Raw genomic sequence first — 27,029 nt, 5'->3', positions numbered from 1 at the left:
GGTGTTAGAGGATAATTTGTTTTACAAAATACATATGCAGCTACATGGGAATCGCACCGTTTGTTACCCCTTGGCAGAGTCAGTGGAAGGCCTTTTTGTAGCCACACCAAGCTGGAGCCCCAGGGCCCTCTTAAAGTATGAATTTTCAAAAACAAAGTGTGTTGGGCAGACGGGAACTTACAGGAGGGTGCTGCCGGGTAAATGCTTGCAGGGAACAGTAACAGGACCTAGTAGTACAGTCCTTCTCCCACTGCTTCACTGGCACAGGGTGGGGTTGTGGGCTAGTAATTGTACAGCATACGATAGCATGTGCCGCCACTACCTGTACAGAGAGGAATTGCAGGTTTAAAGGGGGATGGTTTAGCTGTGAGTCCGCTGCCACTAGGTGTGCTACCTTACTTGCAGGAGAGCGATGGGTTTGTGGAAAAGGGAACGGGACCCACGTGAGATTGTCTAATGTCTCTTTAGAATGGCTAACCGGGGAGAATTACCTGAGGGAGCATGGTAGAAATGTTGCTGGGATCTCTTGGTATTCTCAAATGCCCAGCCCACAGCAATCGGGTAATGTAACCTGGTACCGGGCTAAGGAAGGGTATGTGTTCCTCTTTAATGGCACTTACACCACAGCCACCCCCACTCTGCCAGCCTGGTTTGCAATAGGAATGATCGAGCCGGTCACGGTCCCCTGCCCCCAGAAGGCTCATGTCCGACGAAGACTTGTGGTGCGGTCAGTTAGTGAGGAGTTCTGTGAGGATTGGAAGGATCCTATGTCAGTGGGATCTCCCTTAGCATCGTTAGGCTATGGATTCCTGAGTACTCTTTCTCTGGGGGGTTCGGCAGGAAATATAGCCGCAAAAAACCTGAACTACCTTATTTGTGGACTGGGTGCACTGGGAAACAGTACTATGGAGGGCCTGAAGGCAGTGAACCGGGAACTGGCAGAGCTTCGACTTTATGCCCAACAGACCCGGTATGCTGTGGACCACCAGTTAGCTCAGCAAGGAGGAGTATGTGCTATAGTTGGGGACAAATGCATCACCAACATGAGAGACGAGTCCTACAACATCTCCCATGCCATTCAGGACATTCAGACGCAAGTAGATAGCTTTAGACAGGGATTTACAGGAGGGACAAGTTGGTTGGGGTGGCTGCTAGGAGGGTCGTGGGCATCATACCTGCTGCATGGAGCTGTGGGACTAATCGTGATTATAATAGTATGCTGTGTGGTGCTGGCCTGTCTAAATACCTGTTGCAAGGTCCTTATTAATAAGCTCTCGGCCCCGTTCTCAGCGCCGCTCTAGTTTATCATGAAATGATAAAAAGGAGGGAATGAGGAAGTGAAGGGTTAAAAATTGCAACCATACCTATAACTGGCAAACAAAATATATATATATATGCATTTACATTTCTTTAGCAAGGACTAACGAGCTGCTGACCCACTAGTTAGGTTGGAATGTTCTTTGTTTCGGGTAACGAACCATTCCGATATGTCAGACGGTGGCGATACTGAGTGTAATTAACATCGAGGTAAAGACTTGGTCTGAACAATGAAGGGTGATACCTGCCTTTGGAAGCCTTGACTATAACTCAATTATACTAAGACAAAAGGTGTGATAGCTGTCTCGGGATCTCTATAGCTTGACCGAAACTCGCGGCGCCGTTTGCATGGGATGTACATGACAATTCCTGTATAAATGTCTGTCTGCCCTTTGTTCGGGGAGAAGTCGGGAAGCGACTCTTAGTGAGTGCTGAAGAGAATTCTCCTAGCGGTGCACTGCTAATAAAGGTATTTGTTCGAATCGACCTCATGGCACTGTGTTATTTACAGTGGACGGATAGGGAAATTGATTTCGGGACGACAATTAGGCCGGGGTCAGTGGAGGGGTGTTGTTCTGACTGGAAATCTGTAACAAATAGTGTACCGCAGGGATCGGTGCTGGGAACATTTGTTGTTTGTAATATATAAATGACTTGGATGAGAACGTAGATGGTATGTTTACAGAGGACACATAAACTGATGAAATCATAGGTAGTAGTGAAGAAGGTTGTCCAAGCAGACAGTGGGATCTGGATCAGTTGGAAAGTTGGGTGAAGCAGTGACGGACGGAATTTAATCCAGACACGTGTCAGCTGTGTACTTTGGGAAGTCAAATTCTAGTAGGACATGTTGAGTTAAAGGCAGTAACATTAAGAGCGTTCATGTGCAGAGAGATTTTGAGTCCATACCTCACCGAAAGTGGTGACACAGGTGGATAGAGTGGAGTCACAGAGTCATACAACACAGAAACAGGCCCTTCGGCCCAACTCGTCCCTGCCGACCAAGATTCCTATCTAAGCTAGTCCCATCTGCCTGCATTTGGCCCATATCTCTCTAAACCTTTCCTATCCATGTACCTGTCCAAGTACCTTTTAAATGTTGTTAATGTACCTGCCTCAACCCCTTCCCCTGGCAGCTCGTTCCATATACGGACCACCCTCTGGGTGAAAAAGTTGCCTCTCAGTTCCTATTAAATCGCTCCCCTTTCACCCTAAACCTATGCCCTCCAGTTCTTGATTCCCCAACCCTGGGAAAAAGACTGTGTGCATTCTCGTGAGTTTATATACCTTTACGAGATTCTCCTACGCTCCAGTGAAGAAGTCCCAACCTGCTCAACCTTTCTCCATAACTCAGTCCCTCGAGTTCCGGCAACAGCCTCGTAAATCTCCTCTGCACTCTTTCCAGCTGAATGGCATCTTTTAGGGTGACCAAAACTGTACACAATTGTCCAAATGTGACCTCACCGACATTTTGTACAACTGCAGCATAACCTCCCAACTTCTATACCCAATGCCCTGACTGATGAAGGCCAGCGTGCCAAAAGCCTTCTTCACCACCCTGTCTACCAGTGACACCTCTTTTAGGGAACCATGTACTCTGAGGACTCTCTGTTCTACAACTCTCGCCAGGGCCCTACCGTTCACTGTGAAGAAGGCATTTGGTATGCTTGCCTTCATGGTCTGAGGCACTGAGTATTAGAGTTGATATATCATACGGCAGTTCTGCAAAACATTGGTTAGGCAGAGCACTGTGTGCAAGTCTGGTTGCCACAAATCAGGAAAGATGTGGTAGCAATAGAGAGAGTGCAGAAGAGATTCACCAGGATGTTGCCTGGAATGGAGAGCTGTGGTTATAGGGAGAGATTGGATAATATTGGGTTTACTCTCACTGGAACTAGGAGGCTGAGGGGTGACCTTATATGGGTTTTTTAAGTTTATGAGGAATGGAATAGATAGAATCTGTTTTCCCAGGGCAGGGGAGTCTAGATCTAGGGGACACAAATTGAATGTGAGAGGGGAGAAATGTAAAGGAGATCTGAGGGTAAGTTTTCCACACGGAGCGTGGTGAATATCTGGAGGCAGATACAATTATAGTGTTTAAAAGGCATTTGGGCAGGTACTTGGATAGGGAAGGTGTCGAGGGATATGGGAATAATGAGGGCAAGTGATATGAGCGTATGTGGGCAGCCCGATTGGCATGGACGAGGTGGGCTGAAGGGCCTGTTCCTGCGCTGTACCATTCCGTGATTCTGTGATCTGCGGGAGGTCTGGGCAGCCTGAGCACCAAGTTTCAGAGTTTAAGTGCCACTCAAGGCATTACGATGCATGTGTGAGGCTGAAAGTTACAGGGATAGCACAGTCTTTGAGGTGCTCACCCCACAGCTTAAGGAAAGGCCTGCAGAGAGGGAATGGGTCCACCAGGCAGGTGAAGGGAAGTAGACAAACAGTCAGAGAAAGCTCAGGGAGCATCTCACTCATGGAACAGGATGTTCTAAAGGGGGAGGGTAAAAAGCCAGATGTCTATGTTGGTACCAGTGACACAGGTAAAAAGAGGGACGTGTTCCTGCAACATGAATTTATTGAGCTTGGTAACAGATTAAAGTTGTAATCTCTGGATTACCTCTGGTTCCACATGCTTGTGAGTGCGGGAACAGGAGGACAGATCAGATGAATGTTTAATGAAAAGGATGATGTAGGAGGATGGGCTTTAGATTCCTGCAGTACTGGAACGGTTTCTGGGAACTGTAAAAGCTGCACATGCTGCACCTGAGACGGAAAGGGTCTAACGTCCTTGCAGGGAGGTTTGCTAGTGCTGTTGGGCTGGGTTTAAATTAATTTGACAGGGGAGTGAGACACAGAGCAGATGTACCATTGGGTTTGTGGGAAGTGGAGTGGAGGGAGTCTGATGAAAGGAAACTAAGCCAGTCTGGTCCATAGAGCAGACGGGGGTGTGATGAGGCATATGGGAGGCATGCAAGGCTCAACTGCATCTCTTTTACTGCTCAGAGTCTGATTACTGAGGCAGAAGAACAGAAAAATGATCAGTTTATGGGATCATGGTATTGTTGCAATCACAGTGATAAGGTTGAACGAAGGACAGAACTAGTAACTCAGCAGACCGGGGTATAGAACCTTCAGGCACGGTGGTGGGGGAGGGGGGGATATAAAAGCAGTGGCATTGCAAGAGTAATCTGGTTCTATGGTGACGAGGGAGGGTATCCACGAAGGCTCTTCAAATGCCATGTGGACAGAGCATAGGAATGAAATAGGAGCAGTCACTTTGCTGGGGGCCTAAAGGCCGCCTAACAGCAGGAGTTGGAGGAGCAGATATATGGACAGGAGCAGGAGGAGATTGCAACTTCCTCAGTATTAACTGGGATCACCTTAGTGTGAAAACCCTAGAGGGGGTGGAATTTTTAAAGATTGTCCTGGAGAGCTATAAACCAGTTCATAGTCCAACTGGATGAGGGACGGTACGGGACAAGTAATCTCAGGGAATGTGGTCAGTGGGGGAGCTTTTTTGGAGACAGTGACCATTCTTCAAGGTAGTCATGGAAAGGGATAGGAATGCTGCAGAAATTTAGGTCCTGAATTTGGGGACGACAGGACCAGGAAAAAGTAGACCAGGAGCAGCTATACACAGGCAGCTACGTACAGGTCAGTCTATGTCTGACCAGTGGGTGTTCTTCAAAATCAAATAGTGAGAGTTCAGGAGCAACATGTTCCTGTAAGGTGAAGGGCAAGTATGGCAAGTCCAAGAAACCCTGGATGTCAAGGGATATCGAGGCTGATCATAAAGTAAAAGAGAAAGGATATGGCAGATATATAGAACTGAAAATGGGGAAGGCACTTCAGGAGAACAGAAAGTGCACGGGTTACTTAAAAAAGAAACTCAGAGAGACAAGACAGAGGATGAAATATCCCTTGTGGAGAAGATTACAGTAAATCCCAAAGCATTTACCTCAGTAAATGAAGGACAGTACAGGACAAGTAATCTCAGGGAACATAACCGGGCGAGTGGTCAGTGGGGGAGCTTTTTGGAGACAGTGACCATTCTTCAATGTCATCATGCAAAGGGATAGGAATGCACTTCATGAGTGTACAAGTGCGTTTCATGATGTTTGCATTTATTTTCACGCAATTGGGTTCTATAACACTCCTTGTAAATGAAATAAAATCTAGCTTAAATATATTAGTCCATGAATAATATTAGGAGGTTAAAATTATGTAGTCTAACTAAAGTTAAAGTTAAAGACAGACACACTGAAAATAAATGTGTACAAAAATTACATTTAATGTAGTTCTCTTTAAGTAGGTATGTACCAATGCACCAAGTGTAAATTTCCTTGATTTCAATGTTGAAGTGCTTCAGAATACACTTTTTTAAATTGGTGTAAAAATGTATAGATTATTTTTACCTCCAAGTCTGGAGCCACCAACATATAGCTGACCACAGGAAAAGCATCAAGTTTCGAGATTAAAGCCAACAGCTTTCAGTCCTTGTTCCTTGTAATGCTCATAGCAAAACTAAGCTGAACAGAGAACTGAATTTGCTTGAATTGAAAAAGTAGATCAGAGGGGATAACTGCTATCTCAGGGATGAAGACACTTTCCCCAACAGCATTACAAGTCATTATTGTAGCCTCAATTACATGTGGTGGTAATTTTTGAACTGATAACCTTGTGCCATTGCATAATATTGCTGGATACAAATCCCCGAGTAACATGACAAGAACTTCTTTTAGTTCCAGATTATGTGATGGCGCTCCAGGTGGTGACAGAAGGCTTAAAAAATTCAACAAGAAAATGTATAGCCTCGTCAATGTGTCACCCTGTCAACAGATTTCAAGTTCAACTTCATCGTCATGGACATACATACTGAGGGTGTAAATGCCACAAACACGAGCTTTCTCCAGCAGCAGCAGCACAGTACGTAACACACATGACAAACGTGAATTACAGAAACTTCAAATAACAGTCCCTGATGACTACACCTGTGAGCAGTACATCCGGCTACAGCTCCCCGCTGACTACGTTAGGGAACTGGAGCTGGATGAACTCTGGATCATTCTGGAAACTGAAGAGATGATAAACAGAAGTTACCAGGAGGCAGTCACACCCAGGCTGCAGAATGCAGGTAGCTGGGTGATGGTCAGGAGAGGGAAAAGGGAATAGACAGTCAGTGCAGGGTACCCCTGTGGCCATTCCCCCCAATAACAAGTGTATCGTTTTGGATACTGTTGTGGGGGGGGGCACCTACCAGGGGAAAGCCACAGTGGTCAGGTCTCGGGCACTGAGTTTGATTCTTTGGCTCAGAAGGGAAAGGGGGGGGAGCGAGAAGTGCGCTAGTGACAGGGGATTCATTGGTTAGGGGAACAGACAGGAGGTTCTGTGGACGAGAACGATACTCCTGGATGGTACTTTGCCTCCCAGGTGCCAGGGTCAGGGACGTCTCAGAGCGAGTCCACAGCAATCTTAAGGGGGAGGGTGAGCAGCCAGAGGTCGTGGTACACGTTGGTACCAATGACATAGGCAGGAAGAGTGATGAGGTCCTGCAAAGCGAGTTCAGGGAGTTAGGTTCTAAGTTAAAAGACAGGACCTCCAGGGTGGTGATCTCAGGATTGCTGCCTGTGCCATGTGCTAGTGAGGTAAGAGATAGGAAGCTAGTCCAATTTAACACGTGGTGAAGGAGATGGTACAGCAGGGAGGGCTTCAGATTTTTGGATCATTGGGCTCTCTTCCAGGGTAGGTGGGACCTTTACAAACGGGACAGTTTGCACCTGAACTGGAGGGGGACCTATATCCTTGCGGGAAGGTTTGTTAGTGCTGCTCAGGGGGGGTTTAAACTAGAGTTGCGGGGGGTGGGAACCCGAGTGGCAGGGCAGCAAGTGGAGGGGCTGTGGGGAAAGTAGATGTTAAGCCTACAAGCAAAGACAGAAATCGACTGGTTGATGAGCACGGTGAGACTAAAGTTCTGAGATGCGTCTGTTTCAATGCAACGAGTATTGTAGGTAAGGCAAATGAACTTAGACCATGGCTTTAAGGTTATGGGTGGGAGGTTCAGGGGAGATGTCAGAGGGAGGTTTTTCACCCAGAGAGTGGTTGGTGCATGGAATGCACTGCCTGGGGTGGTGGTGGAGGCAGATACGTTGGACAGGTTCAAGAGGCATATGGAGGAATGTGAGATAGAGGGATATGCGGGAGGAAGGGGTTAGGTAGTGTGAGGGTGGTCTGATGGATGGCACAACATGGTGGGCCGGAGGGCCTGTTTCGTGCTGTATGGTTCTATGGTTCTATGATCCGCATGTGGAATTATGATGTTGTAGCCATTAGTGAGACTTGGCTGCAGGAGGGGCAGGACTGGCAGCTCAATGTTCTGGTGTTCTGATGTTTTAGATGTGATAGAGAGGGAGGTATTAAAGGGGGAGGGGTGGCATTATTCATCAGGGATAATGTCACAGCAGTGCTCAGAGAGGACGTACTGGAGGGCTCGACTACCGAGATAAAATTGGTGGAACTGAGGAATAAGAAAAGGATGACCACATTAATGAGACTATATTATAGATCTCCCAACAGTCAGCGGGACTTAGAGGAACAAATTTGTAGAGACGTAGCAGACAGTTGCAAGAAAAATAAGGTTGTGATAGTAGGTGGTTTTAACTTTCCACATATTGACTGGGACTCCAATACTGTAAAGGGATTGGATGGGATAGAGTTTGTCAGATGTGTTCGGGAAAGTTTCCTTAATCAACATGTAGAGGTCCCAACTAGAGAGAATGTGATACTGGATCTCCTCTTAGGGAACGAGACAGGGCAGGTTACAGAAGTGAGCGTGGGGGAACACTTTGGATCTAGTAATCTTAATTCCATTAGTTTCAAGATAATTATGGAGAAGGATAGGACTGGTCATAGGGCTAAGATTCTAAACTGGAGGAAAGCTAATTTTGAGGGCATCAGAAAGGATCTGGCAGGTGTGGATTGGGATAGGTTGTTTTCTGGCAGAGAGATGCTTGGTAAGTGGGAGGCCTTCAAAAGTGAAATATTGAGGGTACAGAATCTATATGTTCCTGTTAGGATAAAAGGAAAGGCTTAACAGGTTTAGGGAACCTTGGTTATCGAGGGATATTGAGGCCCTGGTAAAGAAAAAAGTGGCACACATCAGGTATAGGCAGTTAGGATCAAATGAGACGCTTGAGGAGTATAAGAAGTGCAAGCGAACACTTAAGAGAAAAATGAAGAGGGCAAAAGGAGGACATGAGGTTGCTCTGGCAGACAGGGGGAAGGAGAGTCCCAAGGGTTTCTATAGCAAAAGGATAGCAAGGGACAAAATTGGTCCTCTTGAAGACCAGCATGGTCATCTATGCATGGAGCGGAAAGAGGTGGGGGATTTTTTGCATCCGTATTTACTCTGGAGAAAGGCACAGAGATAAAGAGTACTGAGGTCATGGACTGTATTCGGATTACAGAAGAGGAGGTGCTGGCTGTCTTGAGGCAAATTAAGGTGGATAATTCCCCAGGGCCTGACAAGGTGTACCCTTGGATCTTGTGGGAGGCTAGTGAAAACATTGCAGGGGCCCTGGCAGAGATACTTGAAATGTCCTTAGCCATGGGTGGGGTGCTGGAGGATAGCCAATGTTGTTTCATTGTTCAAGAAAGGCTCCAAGAATAAGCCAGGAAATTATAGGCCAGTTTGAGCCTGACGTCCGTCATGGGTAAATTATTGTAAGATATTCTGAGGGACAGGATATATAAGTATTTGGATAGACAGGGCCTGATTAGGGATAGTCAACATGGCTTTGTGCGTGATAGGTCACGTCCAACCAATCTTACAGAGTTTTTCAAGGAGGTTACCAAGAAGGTTGATGAAGGAATGGCTGTGGATGTTGTCTACATGGACTTTAGCAAGACCTTTGACAAGGTCCCGCATGGGAGGCTGGTCCAGAAGGTTAAGTCACTTGGCATTCAGGATGAAGTAGTCGATTGGATTCAACATTGGCTTAGTGGGAGAAACCAGAGAGTGGTAGAAGATGGTTGTCTCTCTGACTGGAGGCCTGGGACTAGTGGTGTGCCGCAGGAATCGGTGCTGGGTCTGTTGTTGTTTATCATCTATATTAATGATTTAGATGACAATGTGGTAAACTGGATCAGCAAGTTTGTGGATGACGCCAAGACTGGGACTGTACTGGACAGCGAGGAAGGCTATCAAAGCTTGCAAAGTGATCTGGACCAGTTGGGAAAATGGGCTGAAAAATGGCAGATGGAACTTAATGCAGACAAGTGTGAGGTGTTGCACTTTGGGAAGACAAACCAGGGTAAGACTTAAACAGTGAATGGTAGGGCACTGAGGTGTGCGGCAGAACAGAGGGACCTGGGAATACAGATCCATAGTTCCTTGGAAGTGGCATCACAGGTAGATAAGGTCGTAAAGAGAGCTTTTGGCACTTTGGCCTTCATAAATCAGGTCATTGAGTACAGGAGTTGGGATGTTATGCTGAAGTTGTACAAGACGTTGGTGAGGTCGAATTTGGAGTATTGGGTGCAGTTCTGGGCACCTACCTGCAGGAAAGATATCAATAAGCTTGAAAGAGTGCAGAGAAAATTTACACGGATGTTGTTGGAATTTGAGGACCTGAGTTATTCCCTTCCAACCTCATCCCAAGGGTGCTGGAATCAGCAATCTACCGGGAAGCTCACCTTTTCATTCCGGGCCCAGACAGTGATTGCAAGAAGCCCAGCTCCCGCCAACTGCAAGAGAGGAAGAGCAAGGTTCAAAAGGCAACCGACACAACACAACGCCCAGTACGAACACACATTTCACTTCATTTCACATCTGTTGAGTATTTAAACTGGAAACACCCTACCAGAGGGAAGGGTTGAAGTTCTTGCAGGCAAGGGCAGGCTGGACAGACAGATGAGTGAGAAGGGAAGAGAGGGTCAGACTTGAGGATGAAAGGCAGGAGGGGCTCAAGTGGGGCACGGACTGATGAGCCTGAATGCCCAATGTGTCCGGTTTATCCTATTAATCTGATGCATTTTGGGAATGTCTATCCTCAGAGATGAGGGGTTTTGGATTAACACAGCTCCGGAACGGGACCCTCAGCACATCAAGCCTGTACTGACCATCAGACCCATCCACACTATCCCAGTTTCCACGATTTTTCCAGCACTCGGTCTGTAACCTTCTCTGCCTTGGAATTCCAAGGATTCATCTAAACACTACAGCACTCAGCTGTAGTGCGAGTCCTTGCCTCCACTGACCCCTTCCGCAGAGGTCCAGACTTCAATCGCTCTCTGACTGAATATTCTATCGCTGATCCCTCTAGATATCCTATCCTTACTTTAAACCAATGTGCTCTGGTTATAAACACTGGAATTCTCCCACTATCTACCCTACATACTCCACCTGTGGCCAAACACAGGTAAACGGGACTGGCTCAGCTAGGAACTTGGTCGGCAGGGATCAGTTGGGCCAAAGGGCCTGTACATCTTTATGACAGTTCTGGTATCATTGTGTCTGACACCAGTACAGTCTGGAGTATTGTGTGCAGTTCTGGTCATCTACCTATAGGAAGGATATCAATAAGCTTGAACAAGTGCAGAGAAAATTTACAAGGATGTTGCCGGGACTTGAGGACCTGAGTTCTAGAGAAAGGTTAAATTAGTTAGAACTTTATTCCCTGGAGTGCCGGAGAATGAGGGGAGATCTTATAGAGGTATACAAAATTATGAGGGGTATAGATAGGGCGAATGCATGCAGGTTTTTCCCCTCAAGTTGGGTGAGACTAGAACTACAGGCCATAGGTTTAGGGTGAAAGGTGAAATATTTAAGAGGAATCTGAGGGGGAGCTTCTTCACTCAGAGGGTGGTGCGAGTGTGGAACGGGCTGCCAACGGAAGTGGTGGATGCGGGTTCAAGTGTAACATTTAAGAGAAGTTTGAATGGATGGGAGGGGTTTGGAGGGGTATGGTCCGGGTACAGGTAGGTGGGACTGGGCAGAAGATCAGGTCAGCATGAACTAGATGTTTCTGTGCTGTAGTGTTCTATGAGTCTATAAATTACACATAACTTATCCGACAAAGTAAACAAAAATAATATAACAACATTAGTGCAAGTTGAGAGGAATACAGTCGAGGTAGTGTCAGGGTTTACCAGGTCGGTTCAAGAACCTGACGGCAGAGGGGAAGAAGCTGTTGTTGAACCATGAGGTGTGGGTCTTCAGGCTCCTGTACCTCCTGCCTGATGGCAGCAATGAGGGGGGCCCAGCCCAGATGGTGGGGGCCCTTAATGATGGATGTTGCCTTCCTGAGACATCGGCTCTTGTAGATGTCGTCAATGGTGGGGAGGGCTGTACCTGTGATGGAACCGGCTGAGTCTACCGCTCTCTGTAGGCTCTTGCATTCCTGTGCACTGGAGTTCCCAGACCAGGCCGTGATGCAACCAGTCAGAATGCTTTCCACTGTACATCTGTAGAAGTTTGTCAGAGTCTTCGATGAGATGCCGAATCTCCTTCAACTGCTAAGAAAGTAGAGACACTGGCGCGCCTTCTTCATGGTTGCATCTGTGTGCTGGGCCTAGGGTAGATCCTCTGAGATGTTGACATCCAGGAACTTGAAGCTGCTCACCCTTTCCACCGCAGACCCTTCAATGGGGACCAGTTCTAGTTTGCCTGACTTCCCCTTCCTAAAGTCCACATCAATTCCTTGGTCTTGCTGACACTGAGCGCAATGCTGTTGTTACCACACCACTCAACCAGCTGACCTCTCTCACTCCTGTACGCCTCCTCCTCACCATCTGTGATTCTGCCAACAACAGTGGTGTCAGTGGTGAATTTGTGATGGTGTTGGAGCTGTGCTGAGCCACACAGTTGTAGGTATAGATGGCGTAGAGCGGGGGCTCAGCACGTAGCCCTGAGGTCGCCTGTGTTCATGGTCAGTGGGGAGGAGATGATGTTTCCAATTCATACTGACTGTGGTCTCCCAATGAGGAAGTCAAGGATCCAATTGCAGAGGGAGGTACAGAGGCCCAGGTCTTGGAGGCTGACAATAAGTTTTGAGGGGATGATGGTGTTGAATGCCGTACATTGTACAGGTTGTCTAGGAAACTTCAAAAGGTCTTTATTTATGCTGCACTGCATCATTTTTTTCTGCTAAAATTTCTCTTTGACACAACAATTGATAATTCAAATGGTGTTGCGTGACATTTAGGAAAAGAGCTTGCATCAGATCATGAAGTTATGTAACAATTCGCCCCAAGTTTTTCAACAAAATCTTTCCTGTGGAGTCTTCATGTTTAACTTCCCTATTTCCTAATTTGAGTTAATTTGAAGCAATCTCTCTCGCAGATGGATCACCTGTCAAATGCACTCCCACTTTGGTTTGCAAGTGTAATTGTTTAACATTTCCCAAATATATGATATTTTATACTGGCTTTCAGTTCATCTGCTTTAGTACCTTGTGGAATTACTGGTAGTGTTTGACAGCAGTAAAGTAACACCCATGAATTTATTATTGTGCCTAAGATCTTGCAACGTTCGACCTGGTAGCTACAGTGGCTGCTCCGTGAGCCGTTGTACATTCACCCCAGGCAATAAGTTTACAGTCTTTTTGAGATTTTCCTTTGCAGTTCCCCAACCAATGTTACTTTGTGACATCTCTGCATCTGCCATACTTAAAGGGAGTTTAAAAGCCAAATGAGCGGCTTTCCCCGCTGTCAGAAGCGTTGAACACTGCCTGATGATACCACAGCCAGGGCAATCATGTTTTGTCTTCAAACTTTAGCCAAAAGTAGATTAGTAAGGAAAGTCTACCCATTCAACCAGAAGCATCCAAACAAAAGGATTCCTTGGTCATTATAAGCAGCCTCTGTCATTGTGTCTGAGGCATTTCTTTGGCATCTCACTAACCTTGGTTCTTTCTCTCAGATATATTCGTCTAATGGTTTAACCTACAGCACAATTCAGGCCCTTTGGCCCACAAAAATCACAGCTGGTCTGCCATAGAAACTCGAAGCACAGATTTTCAATTTCTCTTTGTGGTTCAAGCCGACCAAAGGTACATGGGTCAAGTCCACCTGAATATTTAGTACCCCAACAATACATCTGAAGAATATCTCAGCAACTTTTGATGGGTAGAATTAAAGTGAGGCCCCCTTTGGGCTTCCTATGGGGGCTTTAGAAAAACTTAGAGTATAGTGCACATCCTTCTGCTAAACCTGACTTACATGCAGAATTTCAGATTTCTCGGTTGTTTCGATACTGAGCCATGTGCAGGACACATAGACATTCTGTTTTGTTGTGTATCTTTCGACTCAGAGAAAGAGGATAATCCGGGAAAGAGCATTGCCTATTCTCGCACATCTTTCTAGAACCTTAGTTACTCTTGGTTGCCACACTATAGGAAGGAGGTGATCGTACTGGTGAGGGAGCAGAGGGATTCACCAGGGTATTGGAATGTTTCAGTAATGGGAGAGATTGGATAGCCTGGCTTTGTTTTCCTTGGAGTGGGGGTGGGGGGTGCTGAGGGGTGTCAAAGAGTCATACAGCACAGAAACAGGCCCTTCAGCCCAACTCTTCCATGACAGCCATTTGCATACGTTTGGCCCATATCCCTCTAAACCTTTCCCATCCGTGTACCTGGCCTAGTGTCTTTTAAATATCGTAATTGTCCCCACCTCTATCCATGTGATCTAACCTTCCAGACCAGCCTACCACGCAGGATCTTGTCAAAGGCCTTGCTGAAGTCCTCATTGACAACATCTACGGCCCTGCCTCATCAATTGTCTTAGTCACCTCTTCAAAAAAACTCAATCAAATTTGTGAGACACCATGTCCCAGGCACAAAGCCATGCTGACTATTCCTAACCAGTCCTTGTCTTTCCAAATTCATCACATGCCCACCATCGGTAGTATCTACAGGACGTGCTGCCTCAAGGCAACATCCATCATCAAAGATCCCCACCATCCTGGCCGTGCCATCTTCTTGTAGCTCCCATCGGGCAGGAGGTACAGAAGCCCGAAGTCCCACACTACCAGGTTCAGGAACAGCTGCTTCCCTTCAAACATCTGGTTCTTGAACTAACCTGCACAACCCTAATCACTGGAGTTTAGCAACAATATGACCACTTTGCACTAAAATGGACCTTTTTTTTGTTCTAATTGTGTTCTTTCTTGTAAAAAATGTGTATAATTTATGTTTAATTTATGTTTTTCTTGTGAATACCGCTTATTTGATGCTATGTGCCTGTGATGCTGCTGCAGGTAAGTTTTTCATTGTACCTATGCACACATGTACTTCTGCATCTGACAATAAACTCCACTTTGACAAATTCAGGAAGATCCCATGTCTCAAAATCCCCTCCAGTAACCTTCCCACCACTGAGGTTAGGCTCCCTGGCTTGTCCTTGCAGCCCCTCTTATATGAAGAAAAAATATTAGCTGCCCTCGAGTCTTCTAGCATCTCATCCGTGGCTAAAGAAGATACGAATATCTCTGCAAGGACCCAGCAATTTCTTCCCCATCTCCCCACAATGTCCTCGGATACGCTTGGCCAGGCCCCGGGGATTTATCCACCTTTAGGTGTTTTAAGACCTCCAGCACCTATCCTTTTGTAATGTGGATGTGTTTCAAGGCATCACTGTTCTCTTCCCCGAATTCCCCAGCTTCCATAACCTTCTTCACAGCAAATAAAGATGAGAAATATTCATTTAACATCTCGCCTAAGTCCTGTGGCTCCACACGTAGACGACCATACTGATACTTAAGGGGCATATTCTCTCCTTAGCTACCCTTTGCTCTTAATATACAGTGGCATGCAAAAGTTTGGGCACCCCTGGTCAAAATTTCTGTTACTGTGAATAGTTAAGTGAGGGGAAGATGAACTGATCTCCAAAAGTCATAAAGTTAAAGATGAAACATTCTTTTCAGCATTTTAAGCAAGATTAGAGTATTATTTTTGTTTTGTACAATTTTAGAGTGAAAAACAGAAAGGAGTACCATGCAAAAGTTTGGGCACCCCAAGGGATTTGAGCTCTCAGATAACTTTTACCAAGGTCTCAGATCTTCATTAGCTTGTTAGGGCTATGGTTTGTTCACAGTCATCTTAGGAAAGGCCAGGTGATGCAAATTTCAAAGCTTTATAAACACCCTGACTCCTCAAACATTGGCCCAACAATCAGCAGCCATGGGCTCCTCTAAGCAGCTGCCTACCACTCTGAAAATTAAAATAAATGATGCCCACAAAGGAGGAGAAGGCTATAAGAAGATAGCTAAGTGTTTTCAGGTAGCCGTTTCCTCAGTTCATAATGTAATTAAGAAATGGCAGTTAACAGGAACGGTGGAGGTCAAGTTGAGGTCTGGAAGACCAAGAAAACTTTGCGAGAGAACTGCTCGTAGGATTGCTAGAAAGGCAAATCAGAACCCCCGTTTGACAGCAAAAGACCTTCAGGAAGATTTAGCAGACTCTGGAGTGGTGGTGCACTGTTCTACTGTGCAGCAACACCTGCACAAATATGACCTTCATGGAAGAGTCATCAGAAGAAAACCTTTCCTGCGTCCTCACCACAAAATTCAGCCTCAGAAGTTTGCAAAGGAACATCTAAACAAGCCAGATGCATTTTTGGAAACAAGTCCTGTGGATTGATGAAGTTAAAATAGAACTTTATGGCCGCAATGAGGTACGTTTGGAGAAAACGGGTGCAGAATTTCATGAAAAGAACACTTCTCCAACTGTTAAGCACGGGGGTGGATCAATCATGCTTTGGGCTTGTGTTGCAGCCAGTGGCACAGGGAACATTTCACTGGTAGAGGGAAGAATGAATTCAATTAAATACCAGCAAATTCTGGAAGCAAACATCACACTGTCTGTAAAAAAAAAGCTGAAGATGAAAAGAGGATGGCTTCTACAACAGGATACCGATCCTAAACACACCTCAAAACTCACAATGGATGACCTCAAGAGGCACAAGCTGAAGGTTTTGCCATGGCCCTCACAGTCCCCCGACCTAAACATCATTGAAAATCTGTGGATAGACCTCAAAAGAGCAGTGCATGCAAGACAGCCCAAGAATCTCACAGAACTAGAAGGCTTTTGCAAGGAAGAATGGGCGAAAATCCCACAAACAAGAATTGAAAGACTCTTAGCTGGCTACAGAAAGCGTTTACAGACTGTGATACTTGCCAAAGGGGGTGTTACTAAGTACTGACCATGCAGGGTGCCCAAACTTTTGCTTTGGGCCCTTTTCCTTTTTTGTTATTTTGAAACTGTAAAAGATGGAAATAAAAAAGTAATCTTACTTAAAATATTAAAGAAATGTGTCATCTTTAACTTTATGCCTTTTTGGAAATCAGGTCATCTTTTACTCGCTTAGCTATTCACAGTAACAGAAGTTTTGACCAGGGGTGCCCAAACTTTTGCATGCCACTGTACTTATAGAATCCATGTTCTTTCTGCCCTCCTGATTTCTCTTGAGTGTACTTGTGCATCCCTTATACTCCTCAAGGGATTCACTTGATCCCGTTTGCCTGTACCTGCCTCCTTTTTTCCCGACCAGAGCCTCAGTATCCCTCATCAACCAGGGTTCCCTAACCCTGCTAGCCTCACCCTTCACTCTAACAGGAAGATGCTGTTCCCGAACTCTCCCTGTCTCACTTCTAAAAGCCCCCACTTGCCAGACATACCTTCACCTGCAAGCAGCCTCTCCCAATCAACCTCTGCAAGTTCCTGTCCAATGCCATCAAAATTAGCCCTGCCCCAGTTTAGGACTTCAGTTTGTGGACCAGTCCTATCCTTCTCCATAACTATTTCAAAACTATTAGAATCTTGGTTACTGGTCCCATAGTGCTCCACCACCGACACTTCAGGCACCTGCCCAGCCTCGGTTCCCAAGAGGAGGTCAAGTGTTGCCTCTCCTTAGTTGGGCCATCTACATATTGCTTGAGAAAACTTTCCTGGACACTCTTAATAAATTCCACCCCATCCAATCCCTTAGCACTATGGCAGTCCCAGTCTATATTAGGGAAGTTGAAATCACCTACTATACAACTATATTATTCTTACAGCTACCTGTAATTTCCCTATATATTTGCTCCTCTAATTCCCACTGACTATTGGGAGGTCTATAGTACAATCCCATCAAAGTAATCACCACCTTCTTATTTCAGCCTCACTGGACAGTTCCCAGGAATATCCTCTCTGTGGGATATTCTGTCCCTGGGATATTGAGTACCCTGCTGTGATGTTCTCCTTGATCATAAAAACAACTCCCCTCCTCTCTTAGCCCTACCTCCACCATCTGTACCCTGGAACATTGAGCCGACAGTCCTGTCCATCCCTCAGCCATGTTTCTGTAATATCCCTGTCCCATGGACATATTCATGCTTCGAGTTCCTCTGGCTTACCACCTTGGCTTCTCACGTTAAAATAAACACAGTTTAGCTTATCAGACCTTCATTCACTGTCCTGTCTACTGAACTCGCTCACTACAAACTTCTATATTTGCCTCAACTTTCTCAGCTGCCACACTGCTGCTTTGGGTCCCACTCCCTGCCAGACTCGTTTCAACCCTCCCGAGTAGCAAATCACCCTGCCAGGATATTGGTCTCCTCCAGTTCAGGTGCAACACCTCCCTCTTGTACAGGTCACCTCTGCCCCAGGAGAGATCCTAATGGTCCAGGAACCTGAATCCCTGCCCCAGCTCCTCAGTCATACATCATCTGCCCTCATCTCCTATTCCTACCTTAACTAACAGATAGCACCAGGAGTAATCCAGAGACTACAACCCTCGAGGCCCCACTTTTAACCTGCCTAACTCCTTATATTCACTCTGCAGACCTCATTGCTTTTTCTACCTATGTCATTGGTACCAACGTGTACAATGACCTCTGGCTACTCACCCCTTTGAGAACGTTCTACCACTGTTCAGAGACATCCTTGACCCTGGCAACCGGGAGGCAACACACCCTTCTGGAGTATCACTCGCGGCCACAGAATCTCCTGTCTGTCCCCCTAACTATCACTACAGCTCTCCTTGTCTCCACGCTCCGCCAGTTGTGGCCCCCAGACCTGGCTGCTGCTGCCGCCATTTTCCCTGAGAGGCCACCTTCCCCAACAGTGTACAGAACACCATACGTGTTTGAGAGGGGAACAGGCAGAGGAGATTCTTGCACTACCTGCTGTCCCTCCTGGTTGTCACCCATCTATCTGACTGAACCCTTGGTGTGACCACCTCCCTGTGTGTGACACTTTTTGCCTCCACAGTGAGTCCAATGGCTTCTCCAACTGATCCAGGTGATGTGAGAGGAGCTGCAGCTGGACAACTTCTGCAGACACTTGTTTCTCCCTGATCTCCCACACCACTCCACTGACTGCCATCACTGCCCCTTTTAACAACTCAAGGAAAATGAAAAACCCTACCCTGCCGTGCCCTGTCGCTGCTTGCCTTCCTCGTCAAAGCCTGAGTTTCACCAAAGCCTACACTTTGCTCTCAACAGCAGCACTTCAAACCTCAACACAACCCTTCTCAAAATGGCCACTCTGCTCGATCCTGCCTCCCTTTTATTCACAGCTTGGCCTCACAGTAACAAGACAAACAGCTCCTCACCTGATACACATTGGTTAAATGGTCTGTGTTTCTCCTCCTTTCTGGGCCTCACAGAAACAAGGTATGCAAGATCATGAGAAACATAGGTGGGATTAGGTTACAAGACAATAGGAGCAGGAGTCGGCCATCCTGCCTGTCCCACCATTTAACATGATCATGGCTGATTTATCCTGGCCTCAATCCTCTCCTGCACCACTTCTCCATACCCTCCTGTTCCTCTATCTGTCAGATATTTATCCACCTCCACTTTAAATACTTTTAATGATCCAGCTTCCAAGACCCACCAGGGCAGAGACTCCATAATAGAGACATCTAAAACCCAGAGATCAATTGTTTAAAGTGACGAATAAGAGGGTTGGAGAGGATCTGAGGAATTCTTTATCATCTGGAGGATGGATACAATCTGGAATTCAGTGCCTGAGAAGGTGGTGGAGGCAGGTGCTCTAACAGGCAGCTGGTCAAGAACTTAAATCTCCAAGTCAGAGAAGGCTACAGCTGGTAAATGGGATTAGATGGAGATTTGGGTCAGATGGCTCAGCATGGACATGATGGGCGATAGGCTGTTTGTGTTGTTGGCTGTGAATCACAGGGACCAAAGGGGCAATCTCTGTGTGGAGCCAGAGGATGTTGGTGAGGTCTTAGCTGAATATTTCTTATCTGTATTCACTAGGGAGAAAGATCTTATAGTTGGAGACTTCAGGGAGGGGAATGCTGAACTTCTGGCATATGCCATCGTTAAAGAGGAGGTACTCTATATCTTAAAGGTGGCTAAATCCCCAGGGTCAGATGAGACGTATCCCGGACTGCTGTGGGCCCTGGCAGGGACTTTTAAGTTTTCATTGGCAGAGGCAGATAACTAGGAGACAGCAAATGTGATATCTTTATTCCAGCAGGGCAGTAGGGATAAGCCGGGCAATTACAGGCCTGTGAATCTAATGTTAGTGGTAGGGAAGTTATTGGTCAAGTCCTGAGGAACAGGATTCATCTGCACTTGGAAGGGCAGATATTAAACAAAAAGAGCTCGACCGTGTCAGTGGGAGATCTTGTCTGATCAATTTGACTCAATTTTTTTTGAAGAGTAACGAAATGTACTCATGAGAGGTGTGCAGTTGATGGGCTTCATGGGCTTCAGTAAGGCCCCTGACAAGGTACCACATGGGGAAACTGGTCCAAAACGTTAGAAACCACGAAGGCAAGTGGCAAACTGGATCCAAAATGACCTTGGTATTAGGAGGCAGAGGGCCAATGGAGAGTAGTTTGTGTGACTGGAAGCCTGTGTTTAGTGGTTTACCACTGGAATTGGTGCTGGGACCCTTACTGATGTTACACACATAAACAATTTGAATGTGAATGTCGGAGGTATGTTCCCAGACGACACAGAGGTTGGTGGTGTTGATAGTGAGGAAGACTACAGGTCCATAGTGATCAGTAGGTAAGGTGGGCAGAGCAATGGCAGTTGTGGTTGAATCCTGATAAGTGCAAGGTGATGCACTTTGGGAGGACAAATAAGGGTAGGCCATGCACAGTGAACGGTGGGGCCCTAGGGAGCAAGGGTCAGAGGGACCTGGGTGTACAAGTCAAATCGCTGTAGGTGGCAGCACAGGTAGGCAAGGTGGTAAGGAAGGCACACGTGATACTTGTGCATTGGAATACAAGAGCAAGGAGGTCATCATGTAGTTTTAATTAATTCTGTTTCTCTTCCCACAGATGCAGCCTGACCTCCTGTGTATTTCAAGCATTTCCTGTTTTTATTTTAGATTTCCAGCATTTGCAGTTCACAGCCGGAGCACTGCATGCAGTTCTGGTCGCCACACTACAGGAAGGAAGTGATTGCACTGGAGAGGATGTACAGGAGGTTATTCAGAATGTTCCCTGGGATAGACCGTTTCAGTGATGAGGAGAAACAGGATGGGCTGGGTTTGTTTTCTTTGGAATGGAGGAGGCTGAGAGGACCAAGGAGAGAGGTATCCGAAATTATGATGGGTATTGACAAGGTAGATAATAGGAAATATTTCACTATAGCAGAGGTGTATAAAACTAAAGGACAGATGTTTAGGGTAAGTGGTAAGAGGTTTAGAGGGGATCGGAGAATGAATTTTTACACCAGAGAGTGGTTGGAATTTAGAATGAGTCGACGATAGAAGCAGACACTCAGGCGGGGTCCCAGAGGACTGGTGAGTAGCTAATGTTGTTCTTTTGGCAAGACCCTCAACAACACTGATGTACAGAGGGATCTTGTCGTACAAGTCCATAGTTCCCCGGAAGTGGGTGCACGAGTCAATAGGGTGGTAAGGAAGGTATATGGCATGCTTGCCTTCATTAGTCAGGCAATGAGTTGAAGAGCCAAAAAGTTATGGCCACATCTGGAGTATGTGGAGGCTTTGGAGAGGGTGCAGAAGAGGTTCACCAGGATATTAGCTGGAATAGAGAGCATGCGCTATAAAGAGAGGTTGGACAAACTTGGGTTGTTTCCTCTGGAGCATCAGAGGCTGAGGGGAGACCTGATCAAAGTTTACAAAATTATGGGAGGCATAGAGAGAGTAGATGGTTGGTATCTTTTTCCCAGGGTTGAAATGTGTAACACTAGAGGGCATGCATTTATGGTGAGAGGGGCAAATTCAAAGGAGATGTGTGGGCCAAATTTAAAAAACAGAGCAGTGGATGCCTGGAATGTGCTGCCAGGGATTCTGGTGGAGGTAAATATGATAGAGTCATTTAAGAGGCTCTTAGATAGGCATGTGAATGTGCAGAGAATGAAGGGATATAGACGTGTTGGCAGAGGGGATTAGTTTAATTAGGTGTCATTAGCTCCACTAGTTTGGCAAAACTTCATGGACTGAAGGGCCTGTTCCTGTGCTGTTGTATGGTCTAATATTCAAGTATCTGGATGAGCACTCAAACTGCCAACAGGTAGAAGGTTGTTGGTAAACGGATTTGGTAGCCATCAACAACCGATGATTGCACGGACATGGAGGGCTGAAGGGTTTGTGTCTGTGCCATGTGATTGGCACCAATGTCCTTTTGGAGAGGTTCACTCATGGAGTTGGGAGGAGGAGGTAAAATGAGAGGGTGGGAAGTGGGGGGGTTGCTCAAACTGACCTGACAGGAAGATGCACATTCAAGTGTAGCATTAGAAAGTGGAATAAGAGTCCCAAAAGACTGAGTGGGAGGGAGTACTGGAATTAAGGAAGAGTACAGTGTTAGGTGGGAGTAGACTATGTCTTAGAGCATGAACACAATGGCAATCTGCAGGCACAAAAAGCACCATTGGAATCTGGAGCAAAACACAATCTGCTGGAGGAACTGAGTGGGTCGAGTAGCATCCATGGGGGGGGGGGGTGGTGGAGGAAGGTTTACATATTGGGTCGAGATCCTGCAGCCTCCTGTTTCCTTGTTGGAATATGATATTCTGGTAAAAAGAAATATGGATAAAAATTGGACAATATTGCCCACTGATTTCTTGATGCAAAGTGTTCAGAAAAGTTGGGGAAGAGATGGGGGGGGGGTTGGGTAGCAGTCCTAAACAAAGAGGCTACCCTCGCTCACAGCTAGAACCCATCTGGTTAGGAAATGGGATGGGTCACATTACTGCCAATTTTCTAGAAGCCACCAAAGTGTGGGAAGGAGATAGAGGAGATATTGGCAGGTAAACTACAGGGAGATGTCAGAACTGAAAACGGTGATAATGGAGGACTCATTACGGTATCTCAATGTCAACTGAGATAATGAAGTAGCAGAGTGGTGCAGCAGTTAGTATGGCTGCCTCACAGCTCCAGAGATCTGGTTGATTTTGACCTTGGGTGCTGCCTGTGTGGAGTTTGCACATTCTCCAGAGAGCTGTGTAGGTTTCCCCAGCTGTTCTGGTTTCCTCCCATTAGCCAGAGACATGCAGGCTGCTACATTAATTGTCCACTGTAAGTTGGTCCTAGTGTAGGTGTGTGACAGAAGAATTGGACAGAGCCAATGGGGATGGGACTGGGGAAAGGAATTCATGGAGGGTTGGTATAAATGGGTGCTTGATGGTCGGCGCAGATGCGTTGGGCCAAGGGGACTGTTACTGTGCTGCACGACTCCGAGTATTAGAACGATGGGAACGGAGAGGAATCTCAGAAGTATGTTTAGGAGAACTTTTGATCAGTCCCTTTCTGCCAATGTGGTAGGGGGTGTAGCCTGGATCAGGTTTGGGTAATAAACCAAATGTCAGTGGGTGGTTGAGGGGAGGAGATGCGTGGGGCAAGTTGTTTTTTTCCCACACACAGAGAGCGGTGGGTGCCTGGAATGTGCTGCCCGGGGTGGTGATGGAGGCAGATACGATCAAAGTGTTGAAAAGGCTGTTAGATAGGCACATGGATGTGCAGAGAATGGAGGGAGATGGACATTGTGTAGGCAGAAGGGGTATTTAGTTAGGTGTTTACTTACTAGCTTAATTAGCTTGGCACAACATTGTGGGCCGCAGGGCCTGTTCCTGTGCTGTACTGTTCTATGTTCTAACTTCTGCACTGGAAGTGGCCCAACCTCAGTGGGGTCCTAGCCCATGCAAAACTGTGGCTGTGCAGTCTGTAAGGAGAGGGCAGTTTGGATACAGCTCAGTACAAGGAGAAAGGTAAGGAAACTGAAGCCAGAATTACCTGGATGACAAAGGGGATGGACAGAAAGATAAAATAGAAAGTAGATGAAACATGTCAGTTTGATAAATGCACCAGAATCAAGCTGGTACAGAAAGCTTAGCAGGGACATGCAAAGGTAATAAGAGCAAAGGAGAAAAACTGGGAGTTAAAGGGAACCCAAAGTTCTTCTTCAGTAAACAGTACAGATGGGAGCACGGAAGATTGGGGATCCAAAAGATGGAGACCAAGAGCTTGGCTGCAAAAGTAAATGAGTAGTTTGTATCCATATTTACCAAGGACGAGGAGTCTCAGTTAGAAGGAAGTATTAGAGATGAAAATTCATTGGGAAGAGGGGAGAAAGGTTGTCTGCTGAATGTGGATGGAGGTAGAAATTGCAGAATGGTTGATTATAATCTTCCAACTCTCCAAAATACAGGGGTGATTGCAGAGGCCAAGAGAACACCATATGTTTTACCCTTGTTCACAAAGGGTGCCAGGACAAACCCAGGATATACACAGTCAACTTCAACATGGGATTGGGAAGCATTTAAAAATAAATTCAATGCTAATTAGAAATAATACACGTATTCTATAACATATCTGAAACATGAACTGTTAATCCTTCCACAGATGTTCTGTGTCCTGAGTGGGTTCAGCTTAGAATAATACATTTGTTCTGGCACCACGGAAGCCGTTTGGCCCACTGACCCAAGGCCGGCTCTTCACAGACCAACACACTCCATTCCTCTGCTCATTCCTCCTTGTCTTGCAAATTATTTTCCTTCACGCCATCCAATTCCACTTTGAAAGCCCTGACTGACTCCTCCCACTGGCGGCACAGTGGTGCAGCTGGTAGGCCTGCTGTCTCACAGCTCCAGGGACCCTGGTTCAATCCTGACCTTGGTGCTGTCTGTGTGGAGTTTGCACGTTTTCTCTGTGACCATGTTGAGGAAGTAAAGGGTTAAGAAACTGTGAGTGACTGTAACTGTACATTTTACTGATGGAAAAATAACTTGCAAGCAAGAGCAGGAAAACTGACTCAGGGCTAGGTGATAATTGCTCTGTCCGGGACCTTGGTGGCAGGCCAGTATACTAGACAGTATACTAGAGGTAGGTGTAATAAACAGACTGGAGGAAGCTTGTTTTAAACAATGAGGGTGAGACCTGTCTTTGAATCTCTTGATTGTAAATCAATTATATTGGACAATGGGTGCGATGTCTGCCTTTGGATCTCTGAGGCCTGACCGAAACTCGTGGAGCTGAGTTCATTAAGTGTGCATGACAATATCTGTGTAAATTACTGCCTGCTCCTTTGGGCTGTGGAGACTTCGGGAAGCGACTCTCAACAAGTGAAGAGACCCCTCCCTAGTGGTATACTGCTAATAAACGTGTTTTATTGACTCAACCTGGTGGCACTGTTACTTTGCAGCAGACAGAAGTGGGAACTTAAAAGTGGGACGACAAATTGGTGAGCCAGCCAGGAGTCCAAGACGAGGTTTCGGAAGCGGCGCGAGCGATCGACGGGGATAACGACTACCTGAGACGGAAGGGCCCATAAGGTACGATTCACCTTGATCCCTCTTAGGGAGTCAGACACCTGATCGATCCCTTCACTTGTCGGACATCCTCTGACGAACTTCTCGCGAACCTGTCTGAGTGCCACAGGTAAGAGGGGTTCTGGGGTTCAAGTCCCCAGTTAGTTCCACATTTGGGGTTCAAGTCCCCAGTTTTGGGTTTGGGGTTCACGTTCCCAGGTTTGGGTTTTAAGTTTGTGAGTTTCAAGGTTTTGAGCTCCAAGTTTTGAGATCGGTTCTCCGGTACCACCACCCTGCCTTAGACCGGTTCTTAAGAGGGGAAATCCCCCACGGGAAGGTCAGGAACTTGGTGAAGGAAAGAGACCGATCTTATAGATAATCGTAGCAATTTGTACCGTACGAACGGGAAGAAAAAAATGGGACAAACTCTCGATAAGTCTGGGTCCAATACCCCACTATCTAAGTTATGTAAAGACGATCCGAAAAATGAGAATAACTTCTGTAAATTATCGGCATGCTGCAATAAAAAATTGGGAAGTGAAATATGGCCATATTCGGGGGGAACTTGGGATGTGGATAAGTGCCTAAAGGCAGAAAGGGCGATTTGGGAGCGCAATATGGGGGAAAAATGGAAAATATTAATGTCTACTTGGAGGAAAACGGCTGAAGACCTAACAAATAAATCTAAACAGAGTAGTTAGGAACATAATGCATGTAGAAGGGGGATTAGTGTATGTGATGAAAAAGGAAATCCCAAGAGTTGGGAAGTCCTGAAGTCTCAGTGCGGAGACCACGATGCTGAGAGAAACAGAAGGGAGAGAGAAGGGGTAGATCAGGAGAATAAGGAAAAACGTAGGAATAAAAATGGAAAAAATAATGATAAAGTGGAGGTACCTCCCGACATGTCTGGCGTGCCCCTGTTGTTCCAAAGTAATGAAACGGACGAAAATGAGGAGGATTGGATGGTCCGACCCACAGCCCCTACCTACCCCGCCGTTTCACTGCCGCCCCCATATAATGCGACTAGTCCGCGAACCATTCCGCTCTCACCACCAGCGACTGCTAGCCAAGTCCCGCCCCAAGGACAATTCCATGGCCCTATTGCGTCCCAAACCAGGAATCAGCTTAGATGGAGAGAAAGCCCACATATGAACGGCTCTAAGGCCACAGACAAGTGACGGAACTTTCCGGTAGGGGACAGATCTTTAGTAGATCCTCAGACACTGATTATGACTCCGATTCTACCACTGATAATGATGACCCTAAAGATCCCGACCCACCACCTATGTTGAATAAAGCAAAGGGAGTCAAGGCTAAAAGACAGTTCCCCAACAGGAATGTTCCCAATCCCAATCCAGACCAAGCGAGCGCTAATCCTATGCTCCAAATCTACACCCCTTGGAAGCCTCAGGAGATGTGCCTAATCATGAGTCAGGCGCCCAACCGTAAAACCAACCCGAAGGAGTTTATAGATTATGTGATCGGAACAATTCAGATGTACCAAGCCACCCCCCAGGACCTTTTCAGTCTTTGTTGCCTGGCCCTTATGACTAATGTGGCGGAAAGCTGGAAAGAACACCTGGGAAACTATGTGGACTGGACAGCATTTCAGGTGGCTGTCCGGCCTCAGGACCAGGTAGCAACCATTAGAACTGCCCTTCGCAAAACCCTCCAACAGCCTATTGACGTAACTAAAGTTTTAGAATGCCGACTGAAACGGTGAGGACTGCCCAGATTTTTGGGACTATTTCTGTTCACCTTACGGTACCTATGCAGGGGATGATGCCTATAACAGACGCAATGCCTCCCCCCAGTTTAACGCCCTCCTACAACAATGTACAATGCTGAGAAGTTGGTGCAGGAGGGAGGGTTTTAGATTTTTGGATCATTGGGATCTCTTCTGGGGAAGGTGGGACCTGTACAGAGAGGACGGGTTACACCTGAACCTGAGGGGGGCCAATATCCTTGCAGCCAG

At 46.5% G+C, this 27,029-nt stretch overlaps 1 long non-coding RNA gene across 1 annotated transcript in view; it reads right to left on the bottom strand.

The window, feature by feature from the left end:
• The window catches only part of LOC127584768 (uncharacterized), a 67,362-nt gene that overhangs the window by 25,128 nt on the left and 15,205 nt on the right, over positions 1 to 27,029 (bottom strand). The window contains exon 2 of the long non-coding RNA XR_007958429.1: positions 10,012 to 10,062. This is a non-coding gene — a long non-coding RNA (uncharacterized LOC127584768). The remainder of the gene's footprint in view (positions 1 to 10,011; positions 10,063 to 27,029) is intronic.

The sequence above is a fragment of the Pristis pectinata genome, chromosome 30, assembly GCF_009764475.1.
Source record: "Pristis pectinata isolate sPriPec2 chromosome 30, sPriPec2.1.pri, whole genome shotgun sequence".
Classification (NCBI taxonomy): Eukaryota; Metazoa; Chordata; class Chondrichthyes; order Rhinopristiformes; family Pristidae; genus Pristis; species Pristis pectinata.
Note: the sequence above shows the minus strand (reverse complement) of the source record. Positions and strands in the feature narration are given on the sequence as shown.